The sequence below is a fragment of the Aquarana catesbeiana genome, linkage group LG05 (assembly GCF_042186555.1).
Source record: "Aquarana catesbeiana isolate 2022-GZ linkage group LG05, ASM4218655v1, whole genome shotgun sequence".
NCBI lineage: Eukaryota > Metazoa > Chordata > Amphibia > Anura > Ranidae > Aquarana > Aquarana catesbeiana.
Window position 1 is genome coordinate 255,621,639 of NC_133328.1, and position 20,169 is coordinate 255,641,807.

A 20,169-nucleotide genomic window follows, 5' to 3' on the forward strand; every position below is an offset into this window, starting at 1 on the left:
CGGATCAATATCTGATCTGATCAGATCTATACTAGTGTCCCCAGCAGTTTAGGGTTCCCAAAAATGCAGTGTTAGCGGGATCAGCCCAGATACCTGCTAGCACCTGCGTTTAGCCCCTCCGCCCAGCCCAGCCCACCCAAGTGCAGTATCAATTGATCACTGTCACTTACAAAAACACAACACACATAACTGCAGCATTCACAGAGTCAGGCCTGATCCCTGCGAATGCTAACAGTTTTTTTGGTAGCGTTTGAATCAGTCGCTGACAGTCAGGAGCTCTTTTTCCTGTGAGTCTCACTACTGTACCAGTAAATTTAGAGACCAAAATGTCAAATCGAAGGTACAGTAGTGAAGAGGCCTACACGTTTCTGAGCATGACAGATAGTGAAGAGGAAGTTACTCATCTGTCAGATTCAGGCTCAGAATACGATCCTGTAGACAGCAGCGGCACCCTGACAGATAGCTCTGATGATGGAGTTGTGGTCAGTACCAAGGTCAGGCGTACCCGACCCCGTTCTGCTGTCGTTGAGGTGCAGGAACCGCAGGGATCTCGTATGGAGCAGAGAGCCAGTACTAGTGCCACTCATCCTTCTGGTGAACTGGCAAGCACCAGCGGCCTAGTATACCCTGGTCGTAGTCAAACCAGCACTGCAGTAACATGTGGTGACATGGCGAGTTGGTGTGGTGGCTAGCACAACTAGTGTCCCGCAGCCACCAAGAAGACAAAGACAGACCTGTCGAGCCCATAGTGCCCTTCCTGTTGCATTTGCCAATCCTAATTGGGAGCCCACAACTTCTGCAGCACCCGTACTTCCCCCATTCACTGGCCAACCCAGAATTCAGGTGGAAACAGTTGATTTTACGTCACTTGATTTTTATTTGCTGTTTTTTCACAGAAGATCTCTATAGATCTATTGCGGACCAAAGCAATTTGTATGCTGGTCAATTCATTGCCGCTAATCCCCATTTGACCCTTGCCAGAGATCGCAAACCTATTACGTTTCCTCATTTAAGACCTTTCTGGGCCTATCCCTCCTCATGGGCATAACTAAAAAGAGTGAGTTGCGGTCATATTGGTCCACTGACCCAATTCACCGTGCTCTCTGCCTCCATGGCCAGGGCACGATACAAGCAGATCTTGCGGTTCATGCACTTCAATGACAATGAAGTCGTCCTCCGGGTGACCCTGGATACGATTGGCTCTACAAAATTCGTCCCCTCGTAAACAACTTCAACCAACAGTTTGCAGCCTTGTTTACTCCCCATCAAGTTGTCTGCATTGATGAGTCCCTGATTAAGTTTTCTGGCCACTTGTCTTTCAAACAGTATCTTCCCAGCAAGCGTGCCAGATATGGGCTCAAGATGTATAAGCTCTGTAACAGGGCCACAGGCTATACATATAGTTTTATGGTTTACGAGAGAAGAGATAGTCACGTAGAGCCGGAGAACTGCCCAGATTACATAGGAAGCACTGGTAAGATTGTGTGGGACTTGGTGTCACCCTTATTCGAAACCACTTGTATGTGGACAAATATTACACGAGCGTGCCACTTTTTAGTCACTTGTTTGATCACGGAATTGGCGCATGTGGCACCTTGTGATCTAATCGCCGGGGCTTAGCCCAGAGGCTTGTAGATTCCCGTCTTAGGCTGGGGGAGAGAGCTTGCTTGAAGTGTAATAATTTGCACGCTGTGAAGTGGAGAAATAATCGGAATGTCTTCGCTCTGTCCTCCCTTCACGCAGACACAACGGTCCAAATTCCTACTGCGACTGGTGTTGTGGAGAAACCCCTCTGTGTTCACGAATATAACCTTAATATGGGAGGGGTGGACCTCAACGACCAGTTGTTGGCGCCATACCTAGTTGCCCGTAAGGCCAAACGCTGGTACAAAAAAGTGTCTATACTTATTTCAATTGGCTCTGCTGAATGCTTATGTGCTATACAAAGCTTCAGGACAAGCTGGATCCTTCCTTAAATTCCAGGAAGAGATCATCATAGCCCTTCTGTTTCCAGACGGTGCTGTGGCCCAACTTCCCAATCCAAATGCAGTAAGCCGGCTGCATGAGAGGCATTTTCCGTAAGTCCTCCCTGGTACCCCTACCCAACGAGCCCCTAAAAGAAAATGTTGTGTCTGTAGAAAGCACGGATATAGGTGTGACACCCGCTATTATTGTCCCTCCTGTCCTGACTATCCTGGTCTTTGCATTGGTGAATGTTTTGAACGCTACCACAAACTAGTGGAGTATTAGCGTAGGTACAGCACTGCACAGACTAGAACACACTTTCACAGGGTCTACAAAGATTCCATCGCATTTTGGGAGACCCAAACCTGGTACCGAACCATTACAGTAAAAAGAAAAAGTGTAAAAAAAAAATATTATATATATATATATATATATATATATATATATATATATATATATATATATAATAAAAATAATTAAAAATAGTTCTTGTTTTATTGTTCTCTCGCTCTCTATTCTCTCTCCATTGTTCTGCTCTTTTTTACTGTATTCTACAATGCAATGTTTTATTGTTACTATGTTTTATGTTTTATCATGTTTGCTTTTCAGGTATGTAATTCTTTTATTTATCTTGACAGCAACAGTGTTTGCTTCCACGATATGTAAAGCCATGACTCCAGTGCTGACGGAGGTGATTTCACCACCACAGTTAAAAAAAAAAAAAGAGCACATATGCCGAAGCATGGGGGCAGGGGTAGAGGAGCGATTTGCTTCTAACATTAGGGGCGGATTGCCCCCATGCTTCGGCATATATTTTTTAGGCACAGATTGCATTAAAAAATGTTTTATTTTTACTATGTTTTATTATATTGTTATACTGTAATGTTACTTTGTTTTACTGTTAACCATAATTTGCTTAGCAGGTACGCCATTCAGCTGCCGCACTGATTTATTTATTTTGACAGCAACAGCGTTTGCTTCCACGATATGTAAATCAGCGACTTCAGCACTGTAGGCGGTGATTTCACCACCAAAAAAAAATGGTGCATGTATGCCCATCATTAGAAGTGGGTGGATGAAGGGCGGTATTCTAATGGTGGGCATACCCACTGATCAATCTCCTTTTTTCATGCAGCCCACAGGCTGCATGAAAAAAAGAACATTACAATGTATGCCCAACAAGGACCAGCAACGTACCGGTTTGTTGCTGAACTTTGAGTACAAGAATGATGCCTGCAGGTTTAGGTATCATCTTTGTATCATTCTTTTCAGTCAGCGGTCGGCTTTCATGTAAAAGCAATCCTAGCGGCTAATTAGCCTCTAAACTGCTTTTACAAGCAGTGGGAGGGAACGTCCCTCCCCTCCCACCGTCTTCCATGGTTTTCTCGGGCTCTCCTGTCCCAACAAGGAATCCGAGAATGTATATATAATATAGTGTGTTTTAGTGCATTCAAATTTGAAAAAAAAATTGTGTTTTTTCCAAAAAAATTTTGTTTGAAAAATCGCTGCGCAAATACTGTGTGAAAAAAAAAAAATTTAATTTTTAATCTGTAGGGCCTTTGCTTTAAATAAATATATGTTTGGGGGTTCAAAGTAATTTCCTTGCAAAAAAATAAAAATAATATTTTTTCAAGTAGACAAAAAAAGTGTCAGAAAGTGCTTTGTCTTCAAGTGGTTAGAAGAGTTGGTGATGTGTGACATAAGCTTCTAAATGTTATGCATAAAATGCCAGGACAGTTCAACCCCCCCCCCCCCCATGACCCCTTTTTGGAAAGTAGACACCCAAGCTATTTGCTGATAGGCATGTTGAGTCCATGGAATATTTTATATTTTGCCACTAGTTTTGGGAATATTACACTTTATTTTTTTGCACAAAGTTGTCACTAAACTATATATTGTTCAAACATGGCATGGTTATATGTGGAATTACACCCCAAAATACATTATACTGCTTCTCCTGAGTACGGGGATACCTCATGTGTGAGACTTTTTGGGAGCCTAGCCGCGTACAGGACCCCGAAAACCAAGCATCCTTTCTAAGGGTATAAATTTTTGATGTTACTCCTCACTACCTATCACAGTTTTGAAGGCCATAAAATGCCAAGATAGCACAACCCCCCCCCCCCCCCCCCAATGACCCCATTTTGGAAAGTAGACATCCCAAGCTATTTGATGAGAGGCATGTTGAGTCCATGGAATATTTTATATTTTGCCACAAGTTGCGGGAAAATTACATTTTTTATTTTTTGCACATAGTTGTCACTAAATGAGATCTGCAAAATACTCACCATGCCTCTTAACAAATACCTTAGGGTGTCTACTTTCCAAAATGGGGTAATTTGGGGGGGTTGTGCTATCTGGACATTTCAGGGCCTCCAAAAATGTGATAGGTAGTGAGGAGTAAAATCACAATTTTACACCCTTAGAAAGCCTGAAGGCGGTGATTGATTTTGGGGGTCCTGTACATGGCTAGCTCCCAAAAAGTCTCACACATGTGGTATCCCTGTATAGAATGCATTAAGATAAAAAAACCTAAGTTTACACCCCCTTTAAAATTTTGGTTTGCTGAACCTGCATGCAAAAAGCATCTTCTATGCATACCTTTTGATAGGAAATGCCTAATTGGGAAATTCCATGGTAAATTTATCATGGAAATCACTGGGGGGAAAGGTACTCCCTAGCTCATAAAAAAAAGCATACCTCTCCTACTCCTACAGATACAACCTCTAGTCAACGAAAGGGACCTTTTTGCTCTCAGCAGGCATCAATTTCCAAACCAAGGCTTAACATTTTTCTTATTTTTGCATGTCCAACAATCCTGCCCAGAAGCCCTCTTCACAATGGAGAGGTGCTTCCACTCCTCAGAATAGGGGGACATCTGTTACTGTTTGCAACAGTATGGATTCAAGATGTTCTGACGACCTCCATGTATAATCTGGTCAATGATTTGAGTTAATCAAGGCAAGTACAATGCAGGGACACAGCAAGGCAAGTACAATGCCCTGCATTGTCCCTACACAGCAGTGTCCCTACACAGCAAATAATACAGTATAACAGCAAGTTATTGTTCCTGCTGCTGTGAATGAGCCTTAAAAATAGAAGGATAAGATAAGTTTATATTCAATTAAAGCGGTTGTAACCCTAAAAGAAAAAAGGGTTCCAATGATCTATAGTATAGTGCTTCTGCAGTGTAATTTGTCTCTTTCTAGGTTGTAAAATACCTGGTTAATTTTGCCTGTTCATGTATTCCCCTGTGTTTGCTGACTACGGTAATTCATGTTACCGATTCATGATACCATCGTAAATGTGTCTCCATCATCCTGCTCTCTGCTCTGAGTCTCTCCCCCTCCCTCCCTGCCTGGCAGTTCCGAAGCCTGTGTGTGAGAGCTGATCTCCTCCCCGCCCCTCCCCCCTGCTGCTTTTACCTGTGGCTGGAAAGTAACATTTAGACCCCTATCACACTGAGGCGGTTTTCAGGCATTTTATCGCTAGAAATAGGCCTGTAAAGCGCCTGAAAACCGCCTCCCAATCATTTCAGTGTGACTTTTCACAATGGAGCGGTGTGCTTGTGGGACATTAGGAAAAATCCTGCAAGTAGCATCTTTGGGGTGGTTTGGGAGCGCTGTATTTAGCACTCCCAAAACGTCTTGCCCATTGAAATAAATGGGCAGGACACTGGCGCTCTTAACCCCTTCTTTGGGATTAAAAGTGCCCCGCTAAAACAAGTGGCACTTTAGCACTAACACAGCCGTGGCCCCAAGGTGAAAGGGGTCTTAGAATAATTAAAAAAACATTTTTTTTTTTATTCCAATCCTAAATACCTTCTTGCACAGCACTGCTGTGCCGTCACGTGACCTTCCTCTGCTGGTCGACTTACCTTAGAGGGGAATCCCAGCCCCTCCCGCCACTCTCCTTATATCCGTGGAACGAGAACAGAGGAGGACACGTGACAACACAGCGGTGCTGTGAGAGAAGGTATTTAGGATTAAAAAAAATTAAAAAATGGACACACAGTACTTTGTATCTTGATAAAACAGAGGGGATGCAAGTTATTGAGGATTCTGACTTTATAACCACTTTAAGTTATTAAAATAGGTTAGCTGGCTAGCTAGATAATAGGTTTGTGTTATAATTATATTAGGTTAGCTGGCTAGTTAGTAAGAAAGTGTTATGGTTATGACAGGCACATTTCACCGCTACTGAAGCCACCTTGATTCCCCTCAGTCTTGCAGACCAGTTGGGTGGTGAGGTCCAATAGTTCACCCATGCTCCGCTTAACATTCAGACTGAAAAGAGAGACTGCACACCTATGACGTTGCAGGCAAACATGTGATTTATTAGGCAAGCAGATAGTTGACAGCGCACAATGCAAAAAGCCTTCCACTCCTGGCCACACCTCTGAGGAGTAGAAGTCTTTTTTTGCAGTGTGTGCTGTCATCTATCTGCTTGCCTAATAAATCTGTTTGATGTCTGGAACGTCATATGTATGAGGTCTGCCTTTCAAATCTGAAGGAAAGTGTTATAGCTCAAGGCAGATTAACTAGTAATGTAGCTAATTAATTACAATGGTTGCAAACCTTTTTTTTTCCATTAACCATCTCCATACTGGGCACTTTCACCCCCTTCCTACCCAGACCAATTTTCAGCTTCCAGTGCTCTCACACTTTGAAAGACAACTACTCTGTCATGCCACGTTGCACCCAAATTACATTTTTATCACACAAATAGAGCTTTCTTTTTCTGGTGGTATTTATTCACCACTGGGTTTTTTATTTTTTGCGATATAAGCGAAAAAAAGAGCAACAGTTTTGAAAAAAAAAAAACAATATTTTCTACTTTCTATTTTTAAAAAATCCAATAAGATCAAATTTCAACATAAATTTAGGCCAGAATGTATTCTGCTACATGTCTTTGGTAAAAAAAAATCATAATAAGTGCATGATAATTGGTTTGTGTGAAAGTTATAGTGTCTACAAGCTATGCTACTGAAAATTGATCAATCCTGATGTGCTGACTGCCTATCTTATTTCTTGAGGCCCTAAAATGTCAGGACAGTACAAATACCCCCCCCCCCACATGACCCCTTTTTGTAAAGATGACAGTCCAATGTATTTAGTAAGAGGCATAGTGGGTTTTTTGAAGTTGCAATTTTTTGCCCACAATTGTATGGAAAATTAAGAATTTTTTATCCCCCCCACAAAATTGTCATATTAACAAGTTATTTCTCACACATGGCATAGGTAAACCATGCCTCCTGAGTATGGCAATACCACATGTGTGAGACTTTTCCACAGCCTGGCCACATTCAGAGGCCCAACATTCAAGTAGCACCTTCAGGCATTCTAAAGCATAAATTACACATTTAATTTCCTGACTACCTATCACATTTTTGAAGACCCTGGAGCACCAGGAGAATGGAATTACCCATAAAATGACCCCATTTTGGAAAGCAAACACCCCAATGTATATTCTATGAGGCATAATGAGTCTTTTGAACATGTCATTTTTTTCCCACACGTTTTTGCAAAATGTGGAAATAAAATGAAAACTTTTTTTTTTTTTTTTACACATAGCGGTCAAATTATAAGATATTTCTAACACATATCATGTACATACCAAGAATTACACCTTAAAATACATTCTGCTACTCTTCCTGAGTATGGTGATACCACACGTGTGAGGCTTTTCCACAGCCTGGCCACATACAGTAGCACCTTCTGGCTTCTAACACATAGCATGTACATACCAAGAATGACACCCCAAAATATATCCTGCTGAGCAAAGGGTAAAAAAAAGAAGTATTACTGTGGTTTTAGCAGGCCGGTATACTGTCCCAGCACAGGCAAAGCATTGGTCCAGATAGCCAAAGGAATCCAGGAATTGTCCAGGCAGCAGGCAGAGATATGCCAAAGTATTGGTCCTGGTAGTAGGCAAGAACGTGGTCCATAAGCAAGCAGTTCAGGTGGCAGGCAGAGGCATGGCCAGTTCAGGTGGCAGGCAGAGACATGGCCAGTTCAGGTGGCAGCAGGCAGCATTATAAAGCTTAGTGCCTCGGTCAGGTAAGACCTGAGGACAGCGGTAGAGGCTTCTTCCCACCCAAATCTCTTTGAAGCCTCTGAGTCTCCAGACCCCAATCCGAGAAAACAAAAACCCGGAGAAAGCCAAAAAGCCTCATATATGCGAGCCCCCTGCGCTGTCCTGAATCCCACTAATACAGTGGCAGGACAAACGATCAGTTCAGGAGATAGGAAAAAAGCATGGTCATTTAACAGGCCAAGGTCAATTCACGTGGAAGGCAGAAACGTGGTTGGCAGAGGCATAGTTGATAAACAGTCCGGGTCATAGATAGAAATAGCAGATAGTGGAAACTGGAAAAATATCTTCACTTTACAGTCGATAAACAGTCCGGGAGTCAGGGATAACACATGCAGGCATCCAGCAGGGGTGATCAGATCAATTAGCTGCACCTTAAAGGGATCAGGACCAGGTGAATAAGTGAAAATATATATTTAAGACAATGACACACTTCCAATACCAACATCAGTAAATCATAAACAAGCAAGTGAAGTGGAACGTAAATGAAACACAGCAAACCCTATATGAAAACCTAACTAACTAAACCTAACTATATACAAATGGAGGGCACCCACATTAAGCAAACAGGACAGGGACAGGAGATAAGGGGAACAGGAAGCCAGGTACTGGGAGCAGAAAGTCAGTAGTGGAAGCAGGAAGCAGGTTCCAAGGTACAGGTCTCCAGATCAAGGTTCAGGATCAGGAATAGATCAGATTCAGGCAGGGACAGGGCTTGCAGGGAAAATACTGAAGCACTGGATCTTGGTGCAAGGCGTGTTTATATACCCGCAGCAGTCCTATCAGGTTCAGCCTAATTACCTGTATGGTCCATCTGCTGGGAGACACCTGCTGGTGGCCACCAGAACAACACCCTTTGGTTCTACACACAACAGTGCCACCAGCAGGTGACCCAAGCAATGACACAGGTTCTGACAGTCCCCCCCCCCCCCTTAAGGAGTAGCCTCCGGACGCTCCATTCTGCCATTATCCTCACAGTCCATGTGGGTACGGAAAAAGTACAAAAAAGTTTGCCCTACATGTCTGCGGGCTTCCTTGCATTCTTCAGGTCGGAGCCTTTTAACCTGCTTTGAGGCGTGCCACCTGAGTCAGGTAATGGATCATGCGCCCCACCGCCAGGGTCTAGAAGTTTGGGTTTGGTACCAAAACCTAGTTGGGCAGCGGGCATGCAACCATCAGAGGCAGACAACACAGGGGCATCAGAATTAGGCTAGGCATCAAGCAAAGGGGAAATCAGCGGCAAGCTGGGCATCAGGCAGGACAGCCTCAGTGGCATGCAGGGCATCAGGAACCGGATCAGCAGACTGGGCAGTGAGCACCAGGTCATCAGACTGGGCAGTGGGCACTAGTTCATCAGGCTGGGCAGCGGGCACTGGGTCATTAGGCTGGACAGCGGGCACCAGCCCATCCGTCACCAGATCAGCAGGCACCGGGTCATCAGGATGGGCAGCAGGCATCGGGTCATCAGGATGGGTAGCAGGCAGTAGGTTATCAGGCTGGACAGCAGGCACTGGGTCATCAGGCTGGACAGTGGGCACCGGGTCATCAGTCACCAGATCAGCAGGTACCGGGTCATCAGGCTGGGCAGCAGGCATTGGGTCATCAGGCTGGGTGGCAGGCACCGGGTCATCAGGCACCAGATCAGCAGGTACCGGGTCATCAGGCTGGGCAGCAGGCACCGGGTCATCAGGCTGGGCAGCAGGCACAGGGTCATCAAGTTAGGCACTGGATCATCCATCACAAGATCAGCAGGCACTGGGCCATCAGGCTGGGCAGCCGGCACCGGGTCATCAGGCTGGGCAGCCGGCCCCGGGTCATCAGGCTGAGCAGTAGGCACTGGGTCAATGGCACAACAGGCTGGGCAGTGGGCAGAGGCACAACAGGCTAGGCAGAGGCACATCAGGCTGGGCAGTGACCAGAGGCACATCAGGCTGGGCAGTGACCAGAGGCACATCAGGCTGGGCAGCGGGCAGAGGCACATCAGGCTGAGCAGAGGCACATCAGGCTGGGCAGCGGGCATGGAAACACCACGCTGGGCAGCAGGAATGGAACCACCAGGCAGGGCATCAGGAACGGGACCACCAGACAGGGCATCAGGAATGGGACCACCAAACAGGGCATCAGGAACGGGACCTCCAGACAGGGTATCAGGAATGAGACCACCAGACAGGGTATCAGGAACAGGATCAGTGAGGTCAATTTGATTAGCCAGCAAAGAGCCCATAGGGCCAAACTAGATGGTGGACAGAGAACCAGTACTGTCAGGTGGGATAGCGACAGGCAGGTCTAAAGCAGAAGGTCCAATTTTCATGGTCTGAACCAAGGTGGCAGGTGTGGTGGCAGGCCTGGCTGGAGAAATTGGGCCATGGTGGGTTGAACTGTAGTGGCTGGCGTAAAGGCAGACTGGAACAGATCGGCTGGTGTGGAAGCAGACTGGAACAGATCGGCTGGTGTGGAGGCAGACTGGAGCAGATCGGCTGGTGTGGAGGCAGGATTGGATAGTGGCAGGAGTGTGCGGGTTTTGAAAAACTTCTGTTTCTTTTTAGGTTTAGCCACTGAAATTCTGTATGTGGATGCGGGGCTGTAGGTAGTGGGTGCATCTGATGGAAGAGAAGATCGGGAGGATGGTAAAAAAGAGGGAGCAGTTGCTGAGGGGGACTTTTGTGGGATTGTTGCAGGCAGCGGAGAAGAGGTAGAAGGATTAAAGGCAGGGTAGGTGCAGCAGGTGGAAACAGGGTACTGATACTTAGTTGGTAGCAGGGTATATTGGGCTGCAACTGTGGTTGCTGTGGGTGATGGAGAGAAAGACATTTGAGCAGGCAGGTGTCTAGCCACAGGAATGGGTGGTTGCAAGCTGATGGAGGCTAAGTGCAATATATTTGACCATGCCTGTAATAATGGTTGCACAAAATTTAATTTACATACTGCCTGTCTGACCAGAGATTGCACTGAATTAATACAGTCTGCTAGCACCTATTGGGAACATGCTAAATAGTGTTCAAAGAAAAAGTCTGAGTCATCCTACAATAACCAAACCAAAGATTCCACCGGAGCCACGCTAAAAAGGAGGGGAATAATTATCACCACCACTAAGGACACTAGACAAGGCCAACTCTGCACAAATTTGAATGAGTGGCGGAATCTCCTCAAACAAAAATCTGCCTTGATCAACAAAAGCGTGAGCCAGACGGATGCATTCCAACAATTGCTCCCTAGTCTGCTCTTTCAATAGTTGGCGGCAGTAAACCATATCTTCTGTTACCAGTAGTGAAAAATACAAAATCTCCTCAAAATGCATCTTGCAGCAATTAGCAAGTGCTTAGACCTAATTCCCAGGTGCAGCCGATCTGATTCTATGGCTTCAGTATTATGTCAGGGATACCACATGCAGGCATCCAGCAGGGGTGATCAGATCAATTGGCTGCACCTTAAAGGAATCGGGACCAGATGAATAAGTGAAAATATATATTTATTTAAGACAATGACACACTTCCAATACCAACACCAGTAAATCATAAACAAGCAAGTGGAAAGTAAATGAAACACAGCAAACCCTATATGAAAACCTAACTAACTAAACCTAACTATGTACAAATGGGGGGCACACACATAAGCAAGACAGGACAGGGACAGGAGATAAGGTGAACAGGAAGCCAGGTACTGGGAGCAGAAAGTCAGTAGTGGAAGCAGGAAACAGGTTCCAAGGGGCAGGTCTCCGGATCAGGGTTCAGGATCAGGCAGGGAAAATACTGAAGCACTGGATCTTGGTGCAAGGTGGGTTTATAGACCCACAGCAGTCCTATCAGGTGCAGCCTAATTACCTATATGGTCCATCAGTTGGGAGACACCCACTGGTGGCCACCAGAACTACATCCTTTGGTTCTACACACAAAAGTGCCACCATCAGGTAACCCAAGCAATGACACAGGTCCTGACACCGGGTCATACACAGAAATAGCAGATAGTGGAAAATGGAAAAATATCTTCACTTCACTTATACTTCACTAATAGTGTAGTGAAGTGTGATAGATCCGATAGCACTCTCCAATACAGAGGCCTGGCTGGGAGGGGCATTGGGGACAGTAGTATCGGGTGTCACGACAAATTCTTTTACTTGAACATACACATATTTTTGGGGGTTTGCTGCCTATTTGGGTAGGAGGGGGGATATCGGGGGGAAGTGCCTTTCATGAAATCTGGCTAATGTATCGCATCGAATTTGTTCAGGGACATGGCCATGCGGATAGAGAAGAGCTGTAAAAACGTCCTGTTGACATTTTAGGTAGGTTAGGGATCTTTGTTTGCACTTGGAAAAAATAACATATGAATTGAACAGGGCTAGTTGAAACAAATAAATGGCAACTTTCTTATACCAAAACAGTGATCTCCTGGTGGCCAAGTAGGGCTGCATCAGCTGGTCATTCATATCCACCTTCCCCCATAAATAGGTTATATTCCTGTACACATTTTGCCTGGACGGGACCTCATCTTGTCTGAAGTTTCACCAAGGTGTCATCATGTATTGTGGAAAGGATGTACATGTCTCTTATCTCTCCACTTTAGGGCTAGTACCTCTTCATTCTGCATACTGGCTTTTCCCCCCCGGTTTCAATTTTGTGGTGACCAATCTCTGTGGCAAGCCCTTGCAGTTGGTCTGTGCTGTCCCACAGGACACAGTCTTTTTCAAGTATAGATGGCAGAAAAGTGGGAGACTTGTGTAGAAATTATCTACATATAGGTGGAACCCTTCCCAAACAGCGGTTCTACCAGTTGCCAGACAATTTTGCCACTTGCCCCCATATAGGTAGGGCATCCAGGGGGGTTTAGCTGGCTCTCCTTTGCTTCATAAATTTGGAAATCATAGGTATGACCCGTGGCCCTGTTGCATGCCTTGTAAAATTTGACCGCATATTTGGCCCGTTTACTATGGCGGTTTTGTTTGATGCCAGTTCTTCAGGTGAAGTGGACTAGGGATTCATCCACACAAATATTTATATCGGGAGTAAACATTAGCTTGAAGCTAGAGAAAAAAAAAATAATTAGGGGCCAAATTTTCAATAATTTGTTATAATCAGGATGATTTTGAGGGAAGCACTGGGCATTATTATTGAAATGTAAAAATCTCATTATCCTTTCATAATGGGTTCTGGGCATCAAAGAAGAGTAGGCTGGCATATGATGGTATGATGGATAGGTTGGGTAGATCAGTAGGCACGGAGTTCATTTTTTTTTTTGTCAGTCCCATGTTCAGGATTTGTCTGGGCATTAGATTATTCTGGAGAGCAATTGCCCGATGTATTAGCACAGTCACCACAATTGCAATACCTCTATCAATTGATGTTTGCATCTTAGGTCTCGTTCAGCTTCTAGCTACCTCTAGATCTATGAGAACTTTGATAGGACCCTTATTGTTTTACGCACGTAAGTCTATACTCCTTAAATGGAAACCTACCCAGCCCCCACATTAGATTATTGCAAGAATATAGTAAATAAAGCAGTTCCATTGTATAAATTTACATATGAATCTAGGGGATGTCCAAAAAAATTCTCCAAAGTATGGGATATTTGGACAGAGTCCACAGATAGTGTTGCATCCTTGGCAACCCTTTCATAGGATACTCTGTTTTGCTTCTGTTTACTGCTTAGATGTGGATCTGTATACAAAGAATGTACCACCCGACCCTTTTACTTTGCACACTCCAGATACCTTTTTCCAGTTCCCCTAAGCCTGGGTTACCAACCACCTTGCCTTTTGTTGTTTTGTCTTTTAATGTGTGTGTTTTCACTTAAGCCTGAGTATGCCCAATTGGCTTTATTTTGTATTCCAATTTATATTCTTACAATAAAAAGAATTAAAAAAAAAAGAAGGGATATTGTCAAATAAACAGTGTGTGTTTAGTATCACTTTAATGACCTGAACCTTCAGAAAGCATTATTCCTCTATATTGATGTAATTAGAGAGGGATCAGTATTGTTGTAGATTTTGCTATAAACATTAAATTTGCAATTAATAACCCACAAACTACATATTGATTTTATAACAGACAAGATATGGTAAAACAAATGTGAACTTTGTATATTTTACATTTTTATATATTCTCATAATTAAAATAATATGAACAGCAACTATTTTGAGTACAAGCCACACACACTGCAGACATGGAAACTACAGCAATACTAAAAATACAGAAGAGAAATGAAACATAGTGGTTGTTAAGGCATTAGGTTTTTTATCTTAATGCATGGGACCAGAGGCTGAAAACTCATGTTCAAATATAGTGGTAAATAAATAAATACAAAAGATTGCAGACATGGATAAAAATGGCTGTGGTCCTTTATTATTGGCATAATAATAATACCGCTTTAGCAATAAAATATTTTCTTATAACCATTACTAAAATTACACCAAAATAACAATAGTTCAGCCATCAAATCATTAGAGCTCGAACTATGAATAATTTAATACACCAACTACCCCTTACAGCAGAAGGGACTGGCCATATAACAAGAACCACGACATAGGGAGGGGGGGGAGGGTTGCTTCTTCTTGAAGTGCTGCCGTTGAACTGACGACCGTTAATTTCTTCTTCCTTTTTAAAGGTTCTTCCAGTCACCTGACCTTCTTATAAGTTTCCAGAATTTTTTTTTTTTTAAATAAAATTTATTGTTAACCAGAAAATAATTAATTATTAATATAAAATGAACTGCTTTTTTGTTTCAGTCCCTGTTCCCATAGGCAGGGGTCGCTATTGAGCTTCTCCTGCCTGTCATGGGACCAGAGGCTGAAAACTCATGTTCAAATATAATGGTAAATAAATAAATACAAAAGACTGCAGACATGGATAAAAATGGCCGTGGTCCTTTATTATTGGCATAATAATAATACCGCTTTAGCAATAAAATATTTTATTTATAACAATAGTTCAGCCATCAAAGCTCGAACTATATTTAAAACATTCACATTCCAATAGTTCAGCCATTAAAGCTTGAACTATGAATAATTTAATACACCAACTACCCCAAACGCCAGGCTAAACTTACATAGCCTGGCACCCCACCCGGGCCACGGCCAATTCTACACAAGTCTGCAAATCCAAATTAAGAATATCAAGTCCATTATCAGAAAGGTGGACCATCAGGGCGATAAAAACCAGATAATCCACCTTCTAAATCAATGTGTCTAAAAGAAATACCTTGAACGGAAGGCATACATTTAGCAACAAGCCTGTTTACTCTCTTCCTGATTTTTTCAAGATATAAGAAATCAGGATTAATCAACCATTTTAAGCGCGGAACGATCTCAGAAAAAATCAGAACAGAGGATTTCCAACCACCCAATTTCTTAATATCAGACTCAGAGAAACCCTGTTTGGCCACTTCAGTCGCTGAGCCAATACGAAAAGAGTCAAATCCAAATAAGAGTCAAAAAGAGTCAAATCCAAATAAGTCAGGCATTTTTTAAGAACAGCGGAAAACTGGCGTTGAGTAAGTGGAACACCAGAGATGTGAAGCAATATTTGTGGCGAATCAATGGGTCGAGACAGCAAATATTTAGACAACCAAAAGAAGGCACAAACAGACGAACCGGGGGATTGTCGTATAACAATCCACCGACCCTTACCTATTCGATCAGTCTTGCTGAACTTTAAAAATATCTTAACAAAATTAGGACCCATGGAAATATCAGAAAATAACAAACCATCCAATGAAGAAGAAGACCTAGGCAGCAATTCCGAAATGCGAAAGGCCCCAAAAAACATCAAACTAAAAGAAACTTTAAAGAGTAAATCTTCTGCAGAAGAATAGCAAACAAAGAAAGAAGACGACATCAAATGATGCAAAAATTTTTAAGTAACCGGAACACGAGTATCACTGCGGAAACAGCATTTACGGTAACCCTTGAGTGCCTGTTTAACTAAGAAAAAGGAAGAACAAGGAGGAAAACCACGACTTTTAAAAAAGAAAGAAATCCCTGCCAAAATTTTACGAGGTGGGAATAGGAATAAGATCGTTCCATCAAATGGTCCAAAAATTGAAGAATCAAAGTCTCAGGGAAACCACTAGAAGGAATGCCCAATGAAGACAGAAATACAGACCACAATGACCACACAGCATTGTAATTCGCCCACGTGGAAGGCGTAAGAGAGTTAACTAACGCAGTATTCACAGACGGTAAACCACTGACCATAAGCGTTCCGGGCAAGGTAGACCAAGGAGATCGCATCCGGGACCAGTGCACGAAATCATTCTAGCTGCAAACGTGAAAGAGAATCAGTAATTACGTTAGTTTAACCCGGCATGCATTTAACTTTAATCCATAAATTAAGTTCTAAACATTTAAAAACAATACAATGTAAAACAGCTAAAACAGGCAAATACTTAGAAGACAATTAACCGCATATGCAACCCCTTTGTTGTCAGAATGAAATAACAAACGAGAATTGCGGAGGTGAGTACCCCAAAGTGCTAAAGAAACCAAAATTGGAAATAATTCAAGAAGAACAATATTTTTCGTATAACCCAATGAATGCCAACATTCAGGCGAATATGCAGCCGACCAATGACCTTGATAAAAAGCACCATAATCCGAACTCCCAGCTACATCAGTAAACAAAGAAACAACTGAAGCATCCTGGAAAGGTTTTTGCCAAAAAAAAACGGCCATTGTAAGATGTAAAGAAATCATTCCAAACTAATAAGTCAGATACTAAAGAAGAAGTTATCTGCACAAAATGATTTTGAGATTTATAACCAGCAATAGCTTTATATAACCTCTTAGAAAAAACACGGCCTACAGGAATAATACGACTCGCAAAGGAAAGTAATCCCAATAAAGATTGCAACGTGCGGACTGTCACCTTATGTTTGGAAAGTACAAAAGAAATCATAAACCTCAAACGGTCCAATTTGGCCTGGGGTAAACGACATTCCATCTTGTCAGTGTCAATGGTAACACCCAGGAACTCAATACAAGTTGTCGGCCAAACCAATTTTTCAAGGGCCAATGGGACACCAAAACGTTGGCAAGTCAAACGAAATTCTGTGAACAAATACAAATATTCAGCAGTGTTTGCTGGACCAAAAAATAAAAAATCATCAAGATAATGCAATATATTAGGCAAACCGGTCAAAAAAGCAACCACCCATTCTAAAAATGATGAAAACGTCTCAAAGTAAGTACAAGACAAGGAACAGCCCATGGATAGGCATTTGTCATAATAATAAAAACCATCATGGAGAAAACCCAAAGAGTTAAATGCAGAAGGTGTATGGGCAACAAGCGGAAGACAGATTTAATATCAGCTTTGGCCATAAAGGCAGATTCACCCAAGAGACGAATCTTAAAAATCGCCTCATCAAAAGATGCATACGTAACAGTACTTAAATTGGGGTCGATTTCATCATTAAGAAAAAAACCAGCAGGAAAAGGCAAATGGTGTATAAGGCGGAAACTATTAGGCTCTTTTTTAGGAATCAAACCTAATGGATAAAACCCGAAAATCAGGAAATGGAGGAAATAAAAAAGGGCCTGAAACCCTACCTGCAGCCACTTCTTTCTTAATTTTATCAGAGACAATAGCAGGAAACCGGCGAACAGATGCAAAGTTTTCACAACAAAGACAACCGGGACCAGAAAATCTAGGCAATCGAAAACCAACGGAAAAACCATCAATGAGAATTTCCTCCATCTGACGGTTTGGCCAAATGAGGAGGAATGGAAACATGGTGGATAATTTCACTGGTGTGACCCCCAGCACGAAAATTATCTTTAGAAGGAGCACTCATGTTAGAATGTAATTTCTTGAAACAACGAGAGACAGGATGATTCCCAAAACCCGAAGCACACTAGTGTTTATAATGGCAGGAATTCGTCCACTTACATTGCTCTTCATTAAAACTGAAGCAAAAACCTTTCTTAAATTGCGAATTTTGGGAAGACGGCATAGGCAAAGTAGGCTTACGTGGTTTTAGAAGATTCAACCACAAACCTACATCTTTAGTCCCCCAAGTCAGATTTTTGTGTATAGCAAGTCTTTGTCGAAAGGACTCATCGTAAAAGAACCATACCAAACCAGGAAAATTTTTGTATGCTTCAAGTATAATTTCAAAATGCCTGAATAAGCCACTGCACAGTTCCGGACGCCTTTCACCCAAAACGCTAGAAAAAATACAAAAGGCCTGGAGCCATTTGTTAAAAGTGCGTGGAGCAGATTTCTTCTTATCATCATCATTTTTATCTGAATCTTTACAATCCATGCGATTGTCTTTAAATGACGGCAAAAGAGAAAGGAGCTCAATATATTCACCTCTCCAAATTTTGTTTTTAATAGACGGCGACAAATTGAAGCCAAGCGGAGAAATTTCACATGCCATAGCCTCTTTAAAGCAACTTTCAGGTATTGTATTTGAAGATGGATTTGACAAAGTCAAAACATTAACATCTTTGATTGTCGGAACATGCGCAGGCGGTCTCACATCCTTAGCAGGCAAACCCCCAACATTTAAGCCATCAGAAAAATATTTTTTTTAATTTTCTGCAAATGAAGCAAAAGCATACATCCACAACATCAAATTTTGTAATTGAGTCGACTCACCACTAGGTATATCTGTGGTATAGATTGTGCTGAAACCATAGGTCTTGCAGACCCTAAATTGTAATCAGAAACATGCTGAGCAGAATGCAATGAGCCAGAGGGGTTTGCTGTGGGAAAAAAAAAAATTCACTAATAGCATCAGAAAGCAATAAAGGCTGCACAACAGGAGAAGGTGAAACGTTCAATATATTATCATCAGGCAAATCACGAAGAAATGTAGAGGAAGGCAAAGAATTACAATTTGCAGGATTAACATCAGACCTAACATCAAAATTGCGAGAGGGAATAGGTGACAGTGAAGAACTGTCCCATATAGAGCGCTTACCCATAAAAGTTCTTTTACATTTCTTTTCTATTCCTCTGACTGCTCGATGCCAGTGGCCACTGCGCATGAGCTGGATCCCATCAAAGGCTCCGAGCCAGAGACCAAATGGAGAGGAGGCGCCACCGGTGTCATCAAAGGCGGGGCTGAGGCACTGTCAATCCTCGAGGGAGCCCAGGAAACAGCGTGAGGATTAACTGAAGGAGGGGCCCAGGAAGGAAGTGATACAGCAGAGGGGCCCGGAAGAGAAGCCACGGCTGGAGGAGGCTGTGGGAAAGAGGGGGGGAAGGAGGTGGGGAAGAAGCAGATGGGACCGGAGGAGCCACCGAAGAAAGGCAGAAATGCATCCAGGAATCCCCGTCAGGAGCGGAGGCCCGATCCATCATCTGACGCAGTAGGTTTTCCATTATGAGGAGACAGACACAGTAGCTGCTTCTTCTTGAAGTGCTGCTGTTGAACTGACGACCATTAATTTCTACTTCCTTCTAGTCACCTGACCTTCTTAGAAGTCTCCAGACATTTTTTTTCTTTTTAAATAAAGTTTATTGTTAACCAGAAAATAATTAATTATTAATATAAAATTAACTACTTTTTTGTTTCAGTCCCTGTTCCCCTAGGCAGGGGTCGCTATTGAGCTGCTCCTGCCTGTCATTCTATGCATTAAGACAAAAAGCCTTCTGTGCAGCAGCGCCCCTCAGCCCCCCTAATTCTTACCTGAGCCCCTATCTAGATCCAGGATGTTGCAGGAGTGTCTCCGCTGCCCGGGACTCCCCTCCTCATTGGCTGAGACAGCAGCATGGTGCCATAGGCTCCCGCGGCAGTCAATCAAAGTCAGTTGGCCAATGAGGAGAGAAAGGGGGCAGGGCGCCGTGCTATGGCTCCATGTCTGAATGGACACAGGGAGCTGTGGCTCGGCTCGGGTGCCCCCATAGTAACCTGCTTGCTTTGGGGGCATTCAAATGGAGGGAGGGACCAGGAGCACCAAAGAAGGATCTAAGAAGAAGAGGATCTGGGCTGCTGTGTGCAAAACCACTGCACAAGGCAGATAAGTATAACATGTTTGTTATTTATAATTAAAAAAACAAAAAACAAAACAAGACTTTACAATCACTTTAACAACACAGAAAACAAAAAAATCTGTTTGTCTTATACTTGTTTTTTATTCTAAGTGCTACATTTACCATAATATTTGAA

General features: G+C 43.0%; 1 protein-coding gene across 4 annotated transcripts in view; it reads left to right on the forward strand.

The window, feature by feature from the left end:
* The window catches only part of RECK (reversion inducing cysteine rich protein with kazal motifs), a 1,099,858-nt gene that overhangs the window by 764,013 nt on the left and 315,676 nt on the right, over positions 1 to 20,169 (forward strand). The window lies entirely within an intron of this gene.